General features: G+C 48.6%; 1 protein-coding gene across 1 annotated transcript in view; it reads right to left on the reverse strand.

The window, feature by feature from the left end:
* DPYSL5 (dihydropyrimidinase like 5) overlaps positions 1-22,167 on the reverse strand; it is an 89,102-nt gene that overhangs the window by 26,625 nt on the left and 40,310 nt on the right. The gene's annotated exons all lie outside the window — the stretch shown is intronic.

Raw genomic sequence — 22,167 nt, forward strand, 5'->3', positions numbered from 1 at the left:
TAGTTCAGTGGCCAAACAAGAATTAAAATGAAAACTCTTGCAACACAGGTTTTCCACGCTGACCCTGGCTGGGCCAGTGAGACAACTAACTCCCTGTGTTGTCAGGAGGTCAGGGGTCCGACTTCTTGCATGGCTTAAAGCAACCAACAGAGGGCAGTAGTTCTGCGGTACAGGAAGGGGGAACCGCGAAGGGGGTGGGGGGGCAGGGAAATGGGAGAAGGGGAAGAGCAGCAGATTGTAGCTTTACTAGCTGCCTTCTATTTGTGATCCGGCTGGATGTGCCAGGCTGATTCATCCTTACAGCAGGTGGTTGTACTCTCTTCTGCCCTGAAATGCATTTCTTGCCTTTACACGTGGACATGGGGTGTGTCGGATATTGGGATTTTATACACTGAATTGTTTTATTTTATACACTTAATTGTTTTATTGGTTCTAGATTGCTTTCCTGTGCATTCCCCTCAGTGTGTCTGTGGCCTTGGACAGAAAAAGGGGGACCGGGAAACAGCACAGTATGATAAGAGAGCCAGGACTGTTCTTAAGATCTGTGGGTCCCAGAGCAAGAGTAGAAAAGGAGGTCCATGTGCTGAAGATCAAGCTAACTGTTACACAGAATACATTCTATCCCCCTACTACTCTGACAAATAAATATATGGCCGAGAAGGCCAGGCCTGAATTTAGAGCTCTTGGGAGTCCTTGCAGCTCTGAGCTACATAGCAGGGGATGTTGGCCTTCAGTCTTTGCACCTGCCCCAGCTCACACCCCTGACCCTGGGTTCGTCCTACAGGCTGCGGGTCTAAGATCTGCTCACTCCCTGCAAAATGCTGTCCTTGGACCTAGGCGTGCACACACTGGTAGTCTGACCCCCAGGAGGACAGACTCAAGCTTGCATAGGTCCTGGAAGTGCTCAGGACCATTCGTTAGGGAATTCTAGGGACCGTGAGTCTAGAAGAGGACAGTGGGGTCTGGACAGACATGGCCTCTCTTGCCTGAGTCTAAGGACAGTAACTGAAGAGTTCTGGTAGGTGTCCCCGGACGGCAGTGCTGACTTTCCCACTTACTGGCTGGAATCCAGGGCCAGCTGTGTGCCCGCTCTGCACCTCACCTCGAGGGGGCCCAGGGAAGATCCGGTGGCAATGGATGTGAGAGCATCTGCGAGCTGGGAAGGGGCACATAAATATCTGGAATAATTATTTCTGCTATTACCTCCGGCCTCAAAACAAGAGTTTAACAGGATCAGCAAATACTCCCCCAGCTGCAGGTTCAGGAGCCCAGACCAGATGCTAGATGCACAAGGATGTACAAGCACTTGTCTCCTCTCAGGCAAGATAAACACAGAGCTGGCTTTAAAATACGTACAGTTCCAACCCACGGGATGAATGCCGACAAGCTCTGTCTTCCTGGGAGTGTGATATCACAGATGTGACAGACCTTTTTACTGTCATCCCACACAAAACAGCCTTGTAGAAATCAACAGAGAGCACGACCCAATCCTGCTCCTGAGGCTTTCAAAGGGATTATGTTTGCGAATATGGGGCTGTGTGACTGCTGAGCGTTCCTGGTCTTCTGCTAAATGGTGTGGGTTAAGCAAGCTGTGGACAATGTTTAATGGAAGTCAACAGAAATGATGTTCACAGAGTCTAAGTCATAACACGGAAAAAGGGTGATACTATAATGAGCGAAAAAGGCAGAATTCAATATGTGTACCCAAGATGCTGAGAAGTATGTTTAAACACACAGGCACCCACACAAGGAAAAACATGGGAGGAAATATACCAAAACATTAACAAGGACTGTTTTGAGTGATGAGAGTCTGAGTTATTTATTTTCTCTAGTTTCCTGAAATTTATTTAATAGACTATATTACTTTATTTATAATACCTTTTTAAAATATAAATTTGGAGGAAGCTAAAAATTATTTAAAATTTAGTTAACCATGTGGGGTGCCTGGGTGGCTCAGTCAGTTAGGTGTCCGACTCTTGGTTTCAGCTCAGGTCATGATCTCACAGTCCTGGGATAAAGCCCCATGGAGTTCCCTGCTCAGTGGGGAGTCAGCTTGAGATTCTCTCTTTGCTTCTCCGTTTGCCCCTTCCTGCACCCCCCACATGCTCTCTCTCTCAAATAAATACATAAATCCTTAAAAAAATTTAGTTAGCCATGCTTATGTGCTCAAAATACTTTCTTTTAAAGTTATGAAACATTCCAAATATACAGTAAAAGTACAGAAAATAATACAACACCTAGGCATGAGCCCACTAGTCTAAACATAACAGATTTAACACTTTTTACTGTTTTTTAAAAAATATTTTAAAAAATGGAATACAAGCAATCCAACCAAAGCCCTCTACCCTGTTCTAGCCCTGTTCTCCATCCCTCTCCCCTGAGGTTGCTATAATTGCTCCCATCTATGTGCTTATGCTTCAACTATGCTTGTTTTGTGAATTTAAAAATTTACGCAAATGTTATTGGACTGTCCATACCTTTTTGCAACTTGCTTTTTTAAAAACTCAACATCTTTAAGATCTATTTCATTCACTTAATTAATTGTATGAATACTCCTCCACGTAGGTATTCAATTCCGAGTTCAAGGACACTTACCACCATACGTGGTGCTTGAGTATTCCCGCTCACACCTGAGCAGTCCCCACGTTCAGGGTATACGGTACCAGTTCGCGGCGCATGCGCACCTCCAATTATACAGGCCCGGCCCCGGTAACAGCCAGCTCACCGGGGTCACCTGGAGCCTCGTGGGTGACCAAAACTGCCCATTTACCGACACAGGTCCTTAAGTTTTTACATAAACTGCTGTCCAGCCAAGCATCCCCACTGAGCATGTGCATTTGTTTTTATTGTGAATGTGGGACTTCACATCTCTCACTATTAAGTTAATATGGGTATTGGGACCATTGGTTTAACCAACAGACACAGCATCATGATACACATTTGGCAGGAGATGAAACATAGCTTGAGTATTTCAAAGGGTTACGGTGATTTGTTGTTGACATTTGTGATATTCTGCTGGATAAATCTGGAATTATTTGATGCTCAGTAATGTCACCTCCATTTGTTTCCTAATAAAACCCAGGCACTTAATGGTAATCCATTCTATGACCCCTTTCCAGGCACACACTTGGCCAGCACTTGTACTGAAACGCAACAAAACCTGATAGAAATGTCGCCTTTGTGCTTCAGAAGTTCATCAGACCACTGTGGGGCACACAGGGTCTCCGTATGGACCAGGGCCATGCTCAGCAAGTTGGAAAGAAATTTCAGAAAAATATGATTTATTTGCTGACATCACAGCATTGGAGAGGACAGTATATGGGCCCTTCCTGCCTCTGTCAGGACTAAGCTCTTTGGGGAGTCACTCTCTTACCACCTTCTGCTTTGCTGCAGCTCGAACCATGTTGTGCCGGGATCCCAGTAGCAATGGTTTTTTTTATCTTCCAATTCCACACCCCTCCCTGCCCCTGCCCCGCAACCCCTCCTCCAAAGGAGAAGCTTGTTCCAAGGCTGAACTAATAGGTCAAGGCACGAACTTGGTGCTCTGCCATTGCAAAGGCAGTTGGGCCAGAGCTAACCCATGGGGTTTTTCACTGGGGAAGGGGGAGGGGCTTCCTGGAGCATATAGAAGGCTCCCTACGGAGCATAGAAAACAGAGTTTGTTTTGGGGGGGAGGTAACTGGAATCAGAAAAGCAGGCTCTGCTACTGCCTAGACCTATAGATCAAGGGAAACTTAGCCTTTAAAGAGGGAATGCTCCAGCACAGAGAGGCAAATAACAAGTATTTGGGTGTGTTTTGTTGACTAGTGAGCGTGATGCAAACACTTCTACATCTCCTGATGCAGCTGGAAAAGGCAGCATTGGTTCAGCTCTTGGAATTGCTGAACCACTTCTTTTTCTTTGCACATTAAAATGATCTTCTATCTTTTATTCACAATCTCCCAAAGCACCAGAGAAAAAAAAATCACTAGCTCGGTGGTTTCTTTCTTGCTCTGAGCAACTTCACCATCAGGGAGCTGTCGGCTGCTCACGGGCCCTCTGGAAAGCCAGCTCTTACGCGCCACCCATGTCTTGGGACTTGAGAAACTCTCCAGAAGAAGGACCTGAGCATTTCATCAAGTGAGATGACACACATTTGGTGCTTAGAACCATGCCTGGCACTCAGTCCACATCTTCTGCATCCAGAAACACAAGCCCCCCAAGCCAGGGCCAGCTTCGCGGGCACGCGGTCTGAGTGGTCCCACAGTGCCTTGCATGTAGACAGGCTCTCTGCTTGGTATTGAATGTTTTGCTGTCATCATCTTAAAATTCTTCACCATTTTTGAACCAGGAGTCCCACATTTTTATTAGCTACACTTGCCTGATCGACGGTGACCCGGCTCTTAACAGAATACACCGAGCATCGCCACCAACTCAGGCAGCTCGCACTGGGGGCTCAGGACACGGACTCTTCCTCTGACAATTCCCTTCCAGGCTGCCTGAGTGCAGACCACCGCCCTGACCCCCGCTCCAGTCTCTTTTGCAGTGACCCCCAACCCTTTTCTATCAAATGCCTCCTTTCTCCGAAAAACCAAAACCAAAACCAAAAAACTCCCTAGCTTTTCTACAGGGCATCCGACTGATGTGCGATCAGTTCCCTGGGGCTACCCTTTCTGTCCCTGTGGCTGCAGACAGCTCTCAAGCCTTTTCTTGACCCATAACTTACAGCCTGTGGAGCTCATCCTGCAGCTGACTGGTGTTCTCTAAATAGTACATCTGCAATTAATTGCGTTCCCAAACTTCCTTTTTCTTTCCACTCCTACCTTCTAGGTCCACGGCCTCTCCCAGACCATGGGCGGGGCGGGGGGGGGGGGGGGGGCTGGTCCCATGTCTGACCTTGCAATGCTCTTACTCTAAAGCATTACCATGTCTAAAACTCACATTTCATTCTTTGATTTTTCTGCAGAGGAACCAGGCAACCTTCAATCCACAATGTATTTTGGGAAAAGGACATTTTCCCCACACTCACTCTGCCTGCCATTTACAGGCATATTAATGTTATATTTAGAGGCAAAATAGCATAGTGACAAGAACTGGACTTCAAGGCAGGCAGATCCAGGTTTAAATCCTAGCTCCATCACTTACTTGTAAGAACTGGGGCAAGTTGTTTAATCTCTGAGCTCCATTCCCTCATCTGTAAAATGAAGATAATAATATATACCCATGGGGTTACTCTAATTAAATAATGCATGTAAAGCACTTAGCACAGTGTGTGCACATAGTAGGAGCCCAATAAATAGTAGTGTTGGTGGCCAACAAGCATAATTTGTAGGTAGCATTAATACACACACTATGTGCCCTCCATGACATGTATCAGATGCTCCAGAAGGAGCGAGAAATGTAAGCACCTTAGGTACTTAGAATGCGGTTGGCAAACAGGACAAGGAGAAGGTTCATTTGTAATAGAGATGACGTCGAAGTGCTGCGAGAGCACAAGGCATCAAAAGTAACATTCCTCTTGGGGAGCCTGGGTGGCTTAGTTGGTTAAGCCTCTGTCTTTGGCTCAGGTCATGATCCCGGGGTCCATGTCATAATCCTGGGGCCCTGAGCGGGCTCCCTGCTCATCGGGGAGTCTGCTTCTCCCTCCGCCTCTCCCCCTGCTCATGCTCTCTCTCTCAAATAAATAAAATCTTAAAAAAAAAAAAAAGGAACATTCTTTTTGGTGGCAGCATCAAGTGCAGAAGGCCAGAGGAAGGGAAGGATATACCGGATAGGCAGGCTATACTGGGTATACTGGAAGGTGGGCACGGGGGGGGGGGGCACAGCCGGAGGACAGACAGCAGACCTGTCTAGTTAGGTCCAAACTGTGAGGACGCTGCCGGACCTGGATTCCATCGGGTCAGCAAAGTTTAGCAGCTTGTGTGCTGTGGAGGCGGTGGTCCCAGGGGGCTGAGGGAGTGTGGGGTTCCTGGGAGCACGTTTACAGAGAGGATGCCAGTCACACCCTGAGCCCTGGGCAGGTCTGTGGTCACAGCAGGCTGCAGGGCAGAAGAAGAGGGTGAAGTCTGACTTCCAATACTCCGGCTGAGGAGTGCCAGCTGCAGTGTGATGGCCCTGATCGGGGTCGGGGATGGAAGGGACAAATGTGAAGCTGTTTCCTGGAAGAAGCGGCAACAGCTAGGTTTGATGCTAGAAGGGGAGGTGAGGTAAATGATGAGGGAGGTTTCATGCTGAGAAAACAGTACGAGGAGAGGGAAGGGGGTTTTGTTCGTCTTGAGACAGAGCCGACTGAGGGACATCCGATGGGGATGGACGTCACTAATGCTAACCGACACCCACTGAGCATGTGCTCTGTGCCCCTTCCACTGTCACAATGACCCCGTGAAACAGGTACACTACTGTCCCCCAGTGCTCAGATGAGGAAACTGAGGGTTGACCTTCGTATCTGTTAGGCTGGGAGGGACCCCTCTTCGCACCCATTCAAGAGCGGTGGGGGAATGGAGAAAGGAGGAGATGATCAGAGAGTGCTGGACCTTTGATCCCACACCTCTTAGCAAAACAGGAAATGGAGTCAAATTCCCAGGGGCTGGAATCAACTCCGTGAGGGGCCAGGGAAGCCGGCTGCTGGGGCAGAGGAAGCAGCCTGGGAGAGCTGAGAGAGTGGGGAGCCCGGGGGGTGGAGAGGTGGGCAGGGATGGCCTACAAAAGGGTCCAGGCAGAGCTCCAGCAGGGCAATAAAAGGGGAGGCATCTCAGGCCGGCTCAGAGTTTGGTTGGGACTTAGGGTGCCATTTGCATTTTTACGCTTGGTAGCAGTGCGTGGGGGCAGGCTCTCTGGGGGGAGAGGCCTGCACTCTGGAGCCTGGCAGACCTGGGCCTGCCTTCAGTCTGTATCGCCAAGGAGTCCTGTGGTCTTGGGCGAGCGAGCTCTGGCTTGACAGGAAGGGGTGCCATTCCTGGAAGGAGGGATCCCCGAGAGGGCGGCAGGGCTGTGGTGGACGTGCTGAGTTTGGGGGAGGCGCACAGGGTGTCCAGGCTGTAGCTATAACCGTGGGCGTCATCGCTAACAGGTCACCAGGGGAGACAAGGTGAGGAGGAGGAGGTGATCCGGGCTAGAGCTCTGAGAGGCAGCACATGAGGGAGGATTCAGACGGAGCTAAGACCAGGAGGAACACTGGGAAGGATAGCTAAGACCAGGAGGAAGACCAGGTCGGCATGGGGTTATGGAAGCCAAGCAACCCTCCTACCGAGGCATGAAACTCCCTGGCTCAACGGCTTCAAGAAGAGGGGAGCTGCCCTAGAGATTAAGCTGTCCCCCCGCCACAGGCCTAAGTGCACAAACCAGGGCAGTGTGGGGGTCTCAGGGACAGTGAACAAGCACCTCTGCTCTGGAGGCCCTGACGTAAGCCTGTCAGGCGCCCACTCACCAGGCAGCTCCCGGCACGCACGGTGCCCCCGGCAGCAGCACTGCAGAAGGGAGAGCAGGTCTGAGATTCCGAGCAAAGTCCTCCCCTCCCCTCCTCCCGTCAGCCTGATAGCCCTGCTGCTAGGAGCAGCTGGGTCACACAGAGGTCAGGAGTCTGGCAAGGGCTCTCCTCCTCCTTCCCTTCTGTCTCCAATTCCTAAGTACAAAGGGGTGCTTGCTGATTCTCTCGGGGGGCCGCTCGTGGGGCAGGGCTGGAGGCAGAACCTCTCATTTCCGAGGACCCGGCAGGGAAGGATGGTTCCTGAGCTCTGGGATTCTCACTGCTGCAGGCGCCCAAGGCAGCAGAGAGTCACTCCTACTCTAGGGGTTTCGGATGAAACTAGACCCAGAGAGAATCTCCTGGAGAGCTGCGCCCCAGCCCAAGGACCTGGTCCCTTTGTCCCTCAATGCACGGAGTGCTCCAGGAGCGGGTCAGCTGTCCTCCCCTCATCAAGTCTTCGCAACCACCACGTGCGACAGCAGTGTGCCTACCTCAGTGTCTTAGAGCTGGGCCAAGACGGGGGGCTAGATATTTTTACTCCAAATCCCCCGCTCTTCTGTAATGCTAAGAACACATCTGATACCCATGAAATAGTAACGAAGCCCAGACCCTCATAGCCTGCGGTGTTCTCACCTGGTTTCAGGGTCTCCTAGAGGAAATACTTAAAATAGACAACTAATAAGGAAGTATATACATCAGCCCTAACATTCTCTCACTTCTGGAACTAAGAATACATGAATACCAACCGGAGGGAGAATGTTAAAGCATGCATGAGACGATGCACATTTTCACGGTTAAGACATTTCCTTTAAACCCTGGAATGAATTGTGTTAATTCCCAGGCATGGCAGATGGGCGTGTTGCGGGGAGAGAGAAGCAGCTTGCTCAGGAGAAGGTGACATCACTCTTCCGAAGCCAGCAGGCCGCTCTGGCAGTTAACGTCTGGGCTGAATGCACTTTCAGGAGAGGGACTCACATTTACTGACGGCCTACTATGTGCAGTGGTCTTAACATTTCTTATCTTGTTTGATCCTCAAAATGAGTCTATAATTGAAAGCAAGGATTCAGACAGATATATGTGTCCATAGCAGCATTATTCCTAACAGCCAAAAGGTGCAAGCCACCCAAGGGTCCCGTGATGCACAGACAAATAAATAGTGGCATAGATGAATGGTATCCAGCCTTTAAAACGGAGGAAATTCTGACTCACGTTACAACATAATTGAAACTTGAGAACATTATGCCCAATGAAATAAGCCGGTCACAAATGGACAAATACTGTACGAATCCACAGAGATGAGGTACCTAGGGTAGTCAAGTTCACAGTGACAAGTGGAATGGTGGTTGCCAGGAGTTGTGAGGGGGAGGGGAATTGGGGAAGTCATATTTAATGGGTACTGAGTTTCAGTTAAGATGAAAAAATTCTGGAGATGGATTTTTTTTTTAAAAGATTTTATTTATTTGAGAGAGAGAGAGAGAACAAGCAGGTGGAGGGGCAGAGGGAGAGAAGGAGAAGCAGACTCCTGGCTGAGTGCAGAGCCTGACGCGGGGCTCAATCCCAGGACCCCGAGATCATGACCTGAGCCGAAGGCAGACGCTTAACCAACTGAGCCACCCGAGCGCTCCTGGAGATGGGGTATTGCAGCAACAACATTGTGTATGTACTTAATGTCACTGACCTGTACCCTTAAAAATGGCTAAAATGGTAAATGTTATATTTTAGCACATTAAAAAATTTTTAAAATATGATTCTATAGGGTAGAGGTTACTCTTCTCCTTCTCAGATAAGAAAATGGACTCAGAGGAAATAGCACAGCCAGAATAAATGAGGGTCCATCTGCTTCTAGAGCCCCCACATTTCCTTTATAGTATGCTGCCCCTTCTAGAGCTCAGGATGGCCCTGGCCTGACTGAGGGGCTCCCTGTTTCCAAGATTCCTCTGTGAAAAGATGGAGAAAAGCCCAAGTGAAATTGGACCTAACTAGTTTAGACACAGAGAGGTAGGTGTGGCTTGAGTGTGAATTACAGGGCTAAATCTGAGAATTGTGCCAACATCCAAAATTATGAAATGAGGAGCTCCAGGCTTCTCTCTAATCCAGAATGATTATCTTCACTGCCGAGCATCCAATTTAAATTCATCGTGTTTAATACAAAGCCAGAGTACAGGGCAGGCTGTCTCCCGACATGCAGTTGCCATGGAGACCGGAGATGATCCTCAAAGGGAGTTATGTGGCGGAGAGAACGTGGCTGCCAGCTTCTAAAAAGCCAAGGGGCCTGGGGAAACCATTCTAAAATAGAGCCGCACAGAGGGGCCCTTTGTCATCGTCCTCCTTAGCAAAGCCCCTTCTAATCCCAAAGCAGGGAAGTTTACAGGCAAGCAGGGCACGACCATCTTTATTAAAAGCCCAGGCTGCCCATGGATGCCAGAGAGAGGGATTTATCAACCATCCAGAAATAAACCACATGCAACCCAACTTGCTCTCCTGCCCCCGTCTACCCTGACGTGGGTGAGTCCTCATGTTGGTTCCAAAGTTAAGTGATAACAATATCATCAAACTGCCAGGGGAGGCGGCCCTGGGGCCTCCCTGGATACAAGGCGGCCAGGAATGGGGCTAGAGTCGAGGCTGGGAGGCAGGCAGACCTGTCCCTGCTCTGATTAGCATGGCAAGCATTTCACTTTCTAAGACTCAGTTTCCCCACCTGGAAAGAATAGATAATAAGATAATAATAAGACCTGCCCGAGGGGGGCTTTAAAGATCAAAGTAAGTGAATAATGGATATACAGGTGCTCTGCCAATGGGCCTGGACAGCTCCACATACCGCTCTTGTAGAAGGCAGGGGGCAGAAGCTCATCTGTGGGTCTGTGGAGAGCCACTAAGCCACCAGGAGCCACCTGGGGGCCTGGGATCCCAGAGCCCATCAGAGGCTCAATTTGCTCCATTCTCAACCGTGTATTTTCCACACAGCAGTAAAAATATACTCTTTGATGGGCCATGAAGTCCAGGGCATAGAGATTCGGAGCTAGCGTGCTCTCCCAAACATGAGTTCTAGAGAATCTTAAGCCTGGGAAGTGACTCAGGGCACCAACCCAGACGAGAAGCCACAGCCCAAGCCTGGTGGTAACAAGGGATACCAAAAAGAATGGAAACCTGACAGAGGAACCAGGAGAGGGTGGCAATGGCTTAGTGGTTAGAATTCCAGTCCACCAAAACTCTACCCTCCTCTAGTTCCCTCAACACGACCCAGCATACCCCTATTCACCACGGACTGACTGTAAGGCAGAGAGGGAGCAGAAGGGACTCTTCCCCATGACGTCCTCACAGTGTACTGTACAGTAAGATACGGAGCACGTGAAGACAGTACAACCACATCAGTGTATAGCCCAGCTTCATGGAGGACAACCTTGAGGCCCTCATCTGGACCCCCAACACCCAACAGAGTTTCTTTTAACACACACACACACACACACACACACACACACTCATAGCTTTTTTTCCCCCTTTTTTCCCCTCTCCAAATAACTTGAGAAAATTTTAAAGAAAAGTCTTAACTTTTAGCTAGCAGAAAGGGACCATGCCAAGGGCAGAGAAAGTTTATCAAGTGTTTGGTTAATGCACTCAGTTTACAGTTCTCTTAAGTTTTTGGCTTATAGCCTGTACTAAAAAAAATTTGCTCCCAAAGACAAAATAACCAAAACAACTTCGAAAAAAAAGAACAGGGGGACCTGGGTGGCTCATTTGGTTGAACGTCCGACTCTTGACTTCAGCTCAGGTCCTGATCTCAGGGTTGTGAGACTGAGGCCTGCGTTGGGCTCTGTCCTTGGCATGGAGTCCGTTTGAGATGTTCTCTCTTCTCTCCCTCTGCCCCTCCCCCACTGCTCGCCCTCCATCCCCCGCCCTGGCCAAGTAAATAAATAAATATAATCTTAAAAAAAAAAAAAAGATGTACAAAGCTGGAGGACTTACACTATCTGCTTTCAAGTCTTATTATAAAGGTATATGTCTACCATATGACCGAGACATTCCATTCTTAGGTAATTATGTAAGGGGAAGAAGCATATGTCTGGACAAACACTTGTATCCTAATGTTCATAGCAGCTTTATCTGCAATAACCAAAAACTTAATAATGCTGAGTGGAAGAAACCAGGCCAAAAAAGGAATAAATACTGGATTATTCCATTTATATAAAAATGTTGAAAATGCAAACTAATCTATTGTGACAGAAAACAGATCAGTGGTTATCAGGGGCAGAGAAGGATGACAAGGGACACAGAAAGACTTTTGGGGGTGATGAATATGTTTATCATATTAATGGTGATGACTTCACAGTGTATACATAATACAAAATGGATCAAACTGTATACTTTAAGATTTTATTTTTTTAAGTAAGCTCTCTACACCCGACCGTGGGCCTCGAACCCACAACCCTGAGATCAAGAGTCGCACGCTCCACCAACTGAGCCAGCCAGGTGCCCCTCAAACTATACGCTTTAAAAATGCATGACTTATTGTACGTCAATTGTACCTTAATAAATTTGTTGAGGAAAAAAAAACACATGGATTAAAACAAAAAAAGTTGGTTTCCAAGGTTACTGAATCATGACCTTCTTCATTCTATTCATACACCTCCCCAAAATAAAGTGCGCCAACATATATTAATTTTTTAAGAAGATTTTATTTATTTATTTGAGAGAGAGAGACAGAGAGACAGAGAGACAATGAGCGGGGCGAGGCAGTGGGAGAGGGAGAAGCAGACTCTCGGCTGAGCAGGAAGCCGGACGTGGGGCTCGGTCCCAGGACCCGAGGATCACGATCTGAACCAAAGGCAGACGCTTAACAGACTGAGCCACCCAAACGCCCCTAATTTTATTTCTAAATATTAATTGAGAATACTGTGGCGAGTTCAAATCTAAACATGAAAGTTATTTATGGATTAGGGGTTGGAGTCATGAATCTTTAGCAGTACTTCCATCTCTAACATGGTGTGTGTGATTGAGCATGTGTGAGTGCGAGAATGTGCAAATGTATGACCGTGTGTGAGCATGAGAAAGAAAAACTGATCAGTGAGAAAGTTCTTCCTACAGTTGGCCCATAGTTTTGTCTTCGTACAGTCACTAACTAAGGATCATGATAGCTCCTAATTTTTAATTAACAAGAAATAAAAAAGGATCAGAAGGAGAAAAAATGTGCTTGGCGGCACTGATCACTTGAGGGAATCACGAGGCTGAAACCACCAGGGGAAAAGATGTGGCATCTACACACATTCCTACCTGTCCATCAGGGCATCATTCTAAGACATGCACCTTACTCTCAACACAGGACTATGACGACCTCATATCAGAGGCAGCTACAGCAAGGCTTGGGAAAAGAGATATTTACAATTGAGATTTCTGAGGCTTTCCATAAGGCTATGTTCAAATATTTCTTGAACTATTAAAAAATATGCAGGCTTTAAGAAAAGAAAAAGGAGAAAGAAAAGGAAGAAAAATACATCATTCATGTACTATATGTATCACTGAAATACACATGCAGTACATGTATTTTTTTCTTCTTTATTTTCTTTTTTTAAACCCCAAGGGAGGAGAATATAAACGCAGAACTTCTTGTACGAGGTATGAAAGGTTTCTAGTATGTTTGGGATCACAGAAGGGGTGTTTATTTCTATTCTTGAGCCAAAGGTTTTAAGATACGATAATCTCTGTATAGATAAATGCTTTGCAAAGACTATTCTAGAAATTGAGGAGCTGCTTGGTCCCCATAGGAGATTTTTTTCCAATACTAGATGTAAAATTCATAAGAAACAATAGATCTCCTCTTACATGTGTTCTAAGAAGGGTCAACCTGGCCTACATTTTGCCTGGCCAATTAATGTAGGTGTAGAATGAAAGTTGCCAGCAAGGCATTGTTAAGCAAGGTAACTGATTTGAAGCAGGACATCTTTAAATAGCTCCTGATGCCTGCAGAGTTTATGACTGGCTATTTCTGCTTTTAAGAGAAAGAAGAGAGAAAATTATCTAGAATTTATCACCATTACTATTAGACTCCATTTGAAATCTAAAACACTCATAGTTGACCTAACAGGAACAGAATCCAACTTTTTAGTTCCTATTTGATGCCTAAGAGTTTAATATGTAGGCTCATGAAGAAACTGTATAAATTTATTTTCCAGGGGGTGGGAGCACGATCAAGTGATTGATTGATTTAATGGACCCTCATATAGTGCTTGCTGAGCACCAAGTATTATTTTATGTTCTTTACAAATAGTAACCCAGTTAACACATAAAATGCTATTATAATCTCCATTTCCCAGAGAAAAAATTGAGAGACAGAGAGAGATTAATTTGTCCAAATCACACAGTAGACCATTCCAATGGTCTACGCCAGTCTGTGCTCATCACCACCACACGGTGCTGACATTCACCTGTTTCTTGAACATCTACTCTATGATTCAAGCTATGTGGGTCTGTGGTGGGTCATGAGTTAAATATAAATTATGGTCTCTGTCTCTCAAATACTCTTCAATTTAGCTGTAAGACAAACTGTGCAGGAGTTTCAGCTGGGAAGAAGAAAGTGGGATCCTGGATCTGAATTAGCTGGAGGGAGAACCGGATGTGGGCTTGGTAGGCATTCAAGGGTTCCTCGGATGGTGGGAAGGGACGGCAGCAGGGAGCATGGGACATTCACAGGGAAAGAAAAGCCCCTTGCTGATGCATGTGCATGTGTTGGGAATGGGGACTGGAGGGAGAGGCAAGGTCAGATGGGGAGCTGTCCAGGGTGAAGACCCAGAAATCCCAACTTGACATCTTAGACAACAGGGAGTCGCGGCAGGTTCTCAAGCAGGAACATGACACGAGGCGCAGAAAGCTGTGAAGTGAAGGATGGCCAAGGTGATTTTTAATTTAAAAAATGTAAATATGGAGACTTCAAAAGATTTCAGTAGCTGAAGCAAAATCGGTGGAGTGGAGATGGACCAGGGCAAAATGTCTATAGGATGGCCATGGTTTTGCATGGGATCCCCCCAGCCCAATGGTAAACAGATGACTCCCAGTGAACCATGCCCTGTGCAGTCCCCTCCCATGAGTGTGAAAGGGGCCCTATGAATAAGATGGGGCACCATCACCCATGTGTTGTTATACGGCACAGTTGACTTTAAGAAAGGGAGATGAGGGGCGCCTGGGTGGCTCAGTCGTTAAGTGACAGCTTTCGGCTCAGGTCATAATCCCAGAGTCCTGGGATCGAGCCCCACATCGGGTTCCCTGCTTGGCTCCTTCTCCCACTCCCCCTGCTTGTGTTCCCTCTCTCGCTGTCTCCCTTTCTGTCAAATAAATTTAAAAAATCTTTAAAAAAAAGAAGGGAGATGATCTCAGCAGAGCTGAGGCTAACCAGGTGAGCTCTTAAAGGACCCGGTTCTTTCTGGCAAAAAGAGATTCTAAGTTTGAGGGATTTGAAATAGAAGAGGGATTCAAAGAGTCTCTGTGGCTGGCTTTGACGGTGGAGGGGGTCCATGGCAAGGAATGGTGACAGCCTCAGGTGCTGAGATGGGCCCTCGGCTGACAGCCAGCAGGGAAGCAGGGACCTCAGCACTCGAACGGCAAGCAGTTGAATTTTGCCACAGGCACATGAGCTGGGCGGAGGACTCTGAACTCCAGATGAGAAAGCTTTCAGCCTAGCTGAAACCTTGACTGTGTCCTTGTGAGACCCCGAGCAGAGAGCCCAGTCACACTGTGCCCAGACTTCTGGCCTACAGAACTGTGAGCTAGTAGTAAGTGGCTACTGTTTTAATTTGTACTGACGCCGTAGAAGACGACTACAGCCCTGCACAGGTGGCCAGGTCCCCTGGGGAGCACACAGAAGGGACGACCTCCAGGTGGCTTGGAAGGGGAAGCCACTTCATGAGGCACCCATCGAGACCTTCAGTGGGACTGTGGTGATTCAGAAAGGGGAGAGGGGCCCAGCTGTGCGGATCCCAATTAGCACAGCCACACCAGAGGGGTTGCGGGTCTGCAGGAAGGACAGGCATGCTGTGGCTGCGGCCGGCCCAGGAAAACAAGCCAGGAGGAGGGTGGATTCTGAGAGAAGGCCTGTTGGGTGGCCGGCAGGCCAAGCCAGGGACACAGAGGCAGCACAGGCTCTAGATGGACAGAACAATTTCATTGCAAAGCCAAAGTGGGTGATCTAAGAGACTGCAGACAGAGCCACGGCCAGGCCATCACAGCCTGGGGACCGACATTTATCACAGATATACTCTGCGCCGGGCACTGTGGGGAGCCTTTTTCATGCGTCCTCATTTAATCCCCACAACGCCCATTTGTAAATGGGCGAAAACTGCAAACATCTAAGAAGGATGTTATTCCTCCAGGGACGAATGGTATCTTCTAAAGCCACCATTTCAGGGAGGCAAAGACATGCCTAGTGCATGTCAGTTCTGGGATGATTTCGTCTGGTCCAGGCAAGAGCCATCGTGTCAAGGAAACCACCTGCACGCGGCCCACCGAGAGGAGGCCGGCTATCTGAAAGCAGTGACTATCCTGTTCTGGGGTTTCAGGAGAGCCCCCGAGTGGCAGGGTGAAAAGACCCTCAGGCTGAGAACCTGCATTCTGGTCCAATTATCGCAGGGACTTGGGGCAACACATTCATTTCCCGTCAGTGGGAGGGTGGAACTCGATTTCTAAGGTCCCTTCTAGCTTTTTACAGGAATGAAGACATAAGTGAACTTGGGAACATCGATTAATAAGCAAGACCACAGGGGTGTCTGGGTGGCTCAGTTGGTTAAGCATCCAACTCTTGGTCTCGGCTCAAGTCATGATCTCAGGACCTGATCTCCATGCTGGGCATGAAGCCTACTTAAAAAAGAAACAACAACAACAGAAAAGCAAGACCATGTGAGTCTGGGTCCTGATAAACAGGAAGCGTTATTGCAGAGCTAAAAGACTGGAAAGACATTTTGGCCAGAATTAAACAGAAATGGACAGAGTACTGGAGTTAAGAAAAAAAGAAAGAAAGAAAGAAAGAAAGAAAGAAAGAAAGAAAGAAAGAAAGAAAGAAGCAGCATTTAAAGGTTTAATTCTAAAAGAGCAAATTTCAAAGGGAAAGTAGAAAAACAATCTGCCCAATGGATAAATGGGATCCTTGGTAAGGATGCTGGCAGACCGGATACCAAAGGGAATTTATGTCCTAGCCTGTCCTATCTCAGGACTCTGCCAGATAGGGCCCAGTCCTCTGCAGTGAGACAAGGGGAGGGATGTGGCAGGCTATCCCGACCTATGCCATTGAACAGCCCCTTGGCTGACCTCATGTTGGCCAAACACTTTTCTTGCATTTGGCTTCCCTTGTAGAGAAGAATAGGTGTCCTGCTGATGCTGATTTTGAGTTAATGGGAGGCTGTCTCTGTGACAGATGGCCCTGGCACAGACGAGAGGGAGTCTCTGGGCCCTCAAAGAAGAGGGACAGACCCAGCCGGACTCCCATTTGATGACACCTCTACCATGGCCAACTTCTCACTCCCTGATGATGTCAGAGGGATATAGACAGGAGGGGAGAACACAGGGCCAGGGAAATCTAGCAAGTACAGGGGTTCTCGGACCCAGGCTGGGATTTGGGAGCCCATTGATCAGACCCTGGAATGTGAACAGAAGGAGAAAAGCAAATAAATAAGACTGGCAAGGGCAGGGGCGCCTGGGTGGCACAGCGGTTAAGCGTCTGCCTTCGGCTCAGGGCGTGATCCCGGCGTTATGGGATCGAGCCCCACATCAGGCTCCTCCGCTATGAGCCTGCTTCTTCCTCTCCCACTCCCCCTGCTTGTGTTCCCTCTCTCGCTGGCTGTCTCTATCTCTGTCGAATAAATAAATAAAATCTTAAAAAACAAAACAAAACAAAACAAAAAGACTGGCAAGGGCAAAGCAAAGCAGGCCTGAACTTTCAAAGCGGATTCAGACGTCAGCCTGACACATAAGGTGAGGGTCAGACCTGCAGGAGTCACAGCCAGAACAACGTGCTATTCAAGAGTGGAGAAAATTCCTTGTTAATCCATCTGCTAGTGTCAGAATCATCAGGGATGCTTTAAAAAAAAAAAAAAATACTGATGGAGGGGCACCTGGGTGGCTCAATCGGTTGGGCAGCCAGCTCTTGGTTTCAGCTCAGGTCACGATTTCAGGGTCCTGGGATCGACCCCACATCGGACTCCGCACTCAGCAGGGAGTCTGCTTGGGATTCTCTCTCTCCCTCTGCCCCTCCCCCGGTTGCACCCTCTCTCTCTAAAATAAATAAATCTTAAAAAAAAATACTGATGGGGAAAGAGGCAGACCTAGAGACAGAAATTTCACCGATCTGGCGTGGGCCCTTCATACCTGCGTCTTTAAAAAATTCCAAGTTGTTCGTTCGTTCTTTCTTTCTTTCCTTCTTTTTTTGAAGATTTTTTATTTTTTGTTTGACAGAGAGAGAGACAGCCAGCGAGAGGAGGGAACACAAGCAGGGGGAGTGGGAAAGGAAGAAGCAGGCTCCCAGCGGAGGAGCCCAATGCAGGGCTCGATCACAGGACTCTGGGATCGCGGCCTGAGCCAAAGGCAGATGCTTAACAACTGAGCCACCCAGGTGCCCCTGTTCTTTCTTTTTTTAAAAAAATATTTTATTTATTTTTTTGAGAGAGAGAGGGGGTGTGCAAGCAGGGGGAGGGGCAGAGGGAGCGAGAGAAGCAGACTCCCCCACTCAGCAGGGAGCACGATGTGGGGCTCCATCCCAGGACCCTGGGATCATGGCCTGAGCCGACAAAGCAGACTTTCAACTGACTGAGCCACCCAGGCACCCTCCCCGAGTTGTTCTCGTGTAATTTGTTGCTGAGGGTTGAAAATCACTGGCCTAGATGGTGGTTCTTAATATCTTTTTGGAGGAGCAGGAGGCAGAAAAGGCATCTAGGAAGCTTTTCGCCATTGCCCATGCCTGCCCCCTCTATCAACATCTTAGTGACAGGGCTGTGTCTGTAGGTTACAAAGCCCGATTCGCTGCGGAGAGCCATTGGTGGGGAGGAGCTCAAGAGCCTGAATTAACATTCTTTATTATGTAATATTAGCTCCCCACCAGAGAATAAATATAACTTATAAGTACTTTAAGCAGAATAATAGTAAAAGACCTCATGACCCAACTGAAATCCTGGACCTTTATAAACACAGTTGGTGTTACTTGGTCTCCCTCCTCCCTCCCGCCCCCTGCCTCCCCGCGGGAGATAACCTCCTTCTTCAATGGGGTCTGCATTATTACCAGGCAGACGGTCTTGGTGCTTTGCTTCCAGGAAACCCAGGTTCTGGGCCTGGGGAGGGCAGGGCCTGCAGGTTGGGAGGGTGGAGGAGGCGGGGAGGAGGATCAAGGGCCCGGCTGTGAGCACGGGATGCAGAGCCAGGGGAGCCAGGCAGAGCCTGCCACGGCCTCTGAAAGCAGGCAAGGCATTTGTTAAAGTGCTAGAGAAATCCCTTTAGACCCAGTACAATGGAGACCCAGATGCTCTCGGAAAAGCCAGGCTTTCAACTGTTTTGTTTTCACAGCCCTGGCTGCCACTGCCAAATTGACAGGCACGCAATAGCTCAGGGGGTGCAGAGTTCAAGGCCCCGCGGATGTCGGACAAGAACAAAAAGATGCAACTTGATCTCTCTTTCTCTCTAGGCTAATCACTTGGGTGAGCCTTTCCTTAGGATTATTATTCTATTATAAACCCAGATGCTTAAAGCAAATCAACCGCTACCTTCCTTAGAACGTACAAAGTAGGTCAGCGTTGCTCACCAGGGCGCACAGCCTCTGATCGAGCGCCACAGGCCATGTGAATAATTAAATCGACACGGCCCCCAGAGCGGCACTGCAACAGGAGTGCGTTTTCTCTCCCCGGGAGATTGTCAGCACCCTGAGGAAAGAGGATGCCCAAGCGCCCCGCTGTAGGAGCACCAGGGGGACGGGGAAATCGGGAGTGGAGGGGTGGGAATACCAGGGCAGGAAACTAGCTCTCGGGAGGCCGGGAGACTGCGGCAGAACCCGGGGCAGGGTCTACGGATGGGATCCAGGGGAGACGGAGTCAGGGGCTGCTCGAGGAAACAGATGCTCAGACTGCGGGCTGGGACACAAGGACGTCACGATCCAGTCTTGCTTACGGGATGGATAGAACAAAGGGTGGGTGGGCTTAGGGGACACCGGTAGCCAGGGGGGTGGCTTAGGATCTATGGGCCTTTAAACACTCCACAACTAGAGCCTGACATGGACTGGGGGGCCTTAAATCACACAGGGGCTTTTATGTGTTTTCCAGACGCAGCTGCTCCCATGGATGAGAAACCTGGAAAAGATCAAGAGTTACCCGCTACCTTGCACAAAGATCCGTGTGCTGAGGTTTTCATCAGCTATGAAGAGCTAAAGGCTCTCAGGGGAAAAGCTGTCACTCCTGGCTAATGAGGTCCCAGCAGATGACAATGTGAAAAATAAGACAAAGAAGGCCAGCCTGCCCTCTGAAAGTCTGGTAGACAGCGTGGTGACAGCGTGGATCCGACCTTGGACTAAAGGTCTTCCAGGCGGGGACAAGAGCCAGAAAGCTACAGTTTTGGGTGCCAGGCCTGAGCCTACTACAGAATAGACCCCAGCAGGGATCCAAGGGGTAATCAGTCATGTTGATGGTAAATACTACGGCTTCTCTTCCATTCCTGCTGGGAGTAGACCTTCTGACAACCAGTTGGGAAAGGAATTTGGTGGCATCTCGTAAAGCCGAGTACATGTGTAGCCTATGTACCCAGCAATTCCACTCCCAGGAATGTGCCCCACAGAAATGTGTGCGTACATTTGCTGAAAGAAGTCTACGAACATTCATAGCGACAGTATGACTGGCAACCACCCAAATACCCATTGGTAAGTACCGTGCGGTACATCAAAGTACCAAGCAGTAAAGGCGAACAAAGGACAACATGACTGAACTTCACAGAAATAATGCTGAGCTAAGGAAGCTAATACAAAGGTACCAACCACTTAATTTCATTTATATAAAGTAAACAGAACCAACCTATGGTGAATCCACGAAAAACAACTGACTTCTACACTTTAAATGGGTGAATTATATCTCAATGCAGCTGTTTTGGTTTGGGTTTTTTTTTTTTTTTTTAAAGATTGTATTTATTTATTCGACAGAGATAGAGACAGCCAGCGAGAGAGGGAACACAGCAGGGGGAGTGGGAGAGGAAGAAGCAGGCTCATAGCGGAAGAGCCTGATGTGGGACTCGATCCCAGAACGCCGGGATCACGCCCTGAGCCGAAGGCAGATGCTTAACTGCTGTGCCACCCAGGCGCCCCTGGTTTTTGTTTTTTAAACTGTGATATTAGAAGTCAGGGTAGTGGTTATCCTTGGTAAGGAGTAGTGACTGGGAGGGGGCATAAGGAGGGACTCTGGTCTGACAATGTCTGGCCTCTTGATTCGGATGCTGGTTACAAGGGTGTGTTCAACTGGGACAATTCTATATACGTACGATTTGGGCCCTTCTTGGTATTTATGCTATGCTTCAAAAAAAAGAGCAACAACAGTGACCACAAACCGAACAGGCCCGGCCTGGCTCCAGCACATGGGGGTGGGGAGTTCGATATGCTCACTCACCCCGGAAAGGTCCTGCCACTAGCATATCCTGCAAGAAGACCCTGCAAAAGTTTATGGGGCTGGGGCTCCCCATTTCATCAGTGAGGCATTACCCAGAGGTCCTGGGGGAATTCTCAGAAGAGAAAGTAGGAAGGGTCTGCCTATGGCCTCCCTTCTCTGGGCTCTCCTAGAGTAGGCAGATTTGGCCCCAGATGTGAAAGTATTAGTCCTGGGAGCCTCTTTGCGTCAGAACAGGCTAGGCCATGGCTACTAGGACTCCTCACAGCCCAGCCTTCCAGGGGTTGGGTCTGTTGCTCCGGGACTGGAAAGGGAGGATATCTTCAGGGAGACCTAAACGGCCAGCTGCCTGAGGTTGGCCAGTCCTAGAACTGTGACCCCCCCCCAAGGCCAGCCTCTGCCTGCCCCAGCCAGGCTCTTCAGGGATGGGTTTGGAGAGCCTTGGCAGTCCTTGCCTAGCAAGGACACCTGAACCCCCAGGAAAATGGATCCTAGGGAAAGACACCTGAGCGTGGGAGAAGGGCTCCCTGAGAACCCCAGGTAGAACAGAGACAGGATTTTAGGGTGCAGGGCCATTGGAGATTTGAGGCTGTGGGCCAAAGTAGGACAGAGGACTGATTATAACCCCTGGGCCAGTAGCTAGTGGATCCCTTTTTCCCAGGGAGTGTTAGAGGCCAAGGCCTTTGGAAGTCAGACCCTGCCTCCAGGGTCAGGGACTTTGTGGTCCTTGAGATTCTGATTCAATTCTGCACTTAACAAAATCTTCAGGGGCGCCTGGGTGGCTCAGTTGAGTGTCTGACTTTGGCTTGGGTCATGATCTTGGGGTCCTGGGACTGAGCCCCACATCAGGCTCCCAGCTTGGCGGGGAGTCTGCTTGTCCCTCTCCCTCTGCCTCTCCCCCTGCTCGTGCTCTCTCTGTCTCTCTCTCTCAAATAAATAAAATCTTTAAAAAATGTCTTCATAGGCGACTCTGATGCATTGCGGGGTACAGAGACCCCCATAGATAAGCATCACTCACTTATTCACTCAACAAACATTTACTGGGTAGTAACTCTGGTTCTTGGTCAGTGCCAGGCTCTGGGAAAGCAGAACGACACAGTCAGGCCTTAAGGAGCCCAC

This window comes from Ursus arctos, unplaced genomic scaffold (genome assembly GCF_023065955.2).
Source record: "Ursus arctos isolate Adak ecotype North America unplaced genomic scaffold, UrsArc2.0 scaffold_8, whole genome shotgun sequence".
NCBI classification, from domain to species: Eukaryota; Metazoa; Chordata; class Mammalia; order Carnivora; family Ursidae; genus Ursus; species Ursus arctos.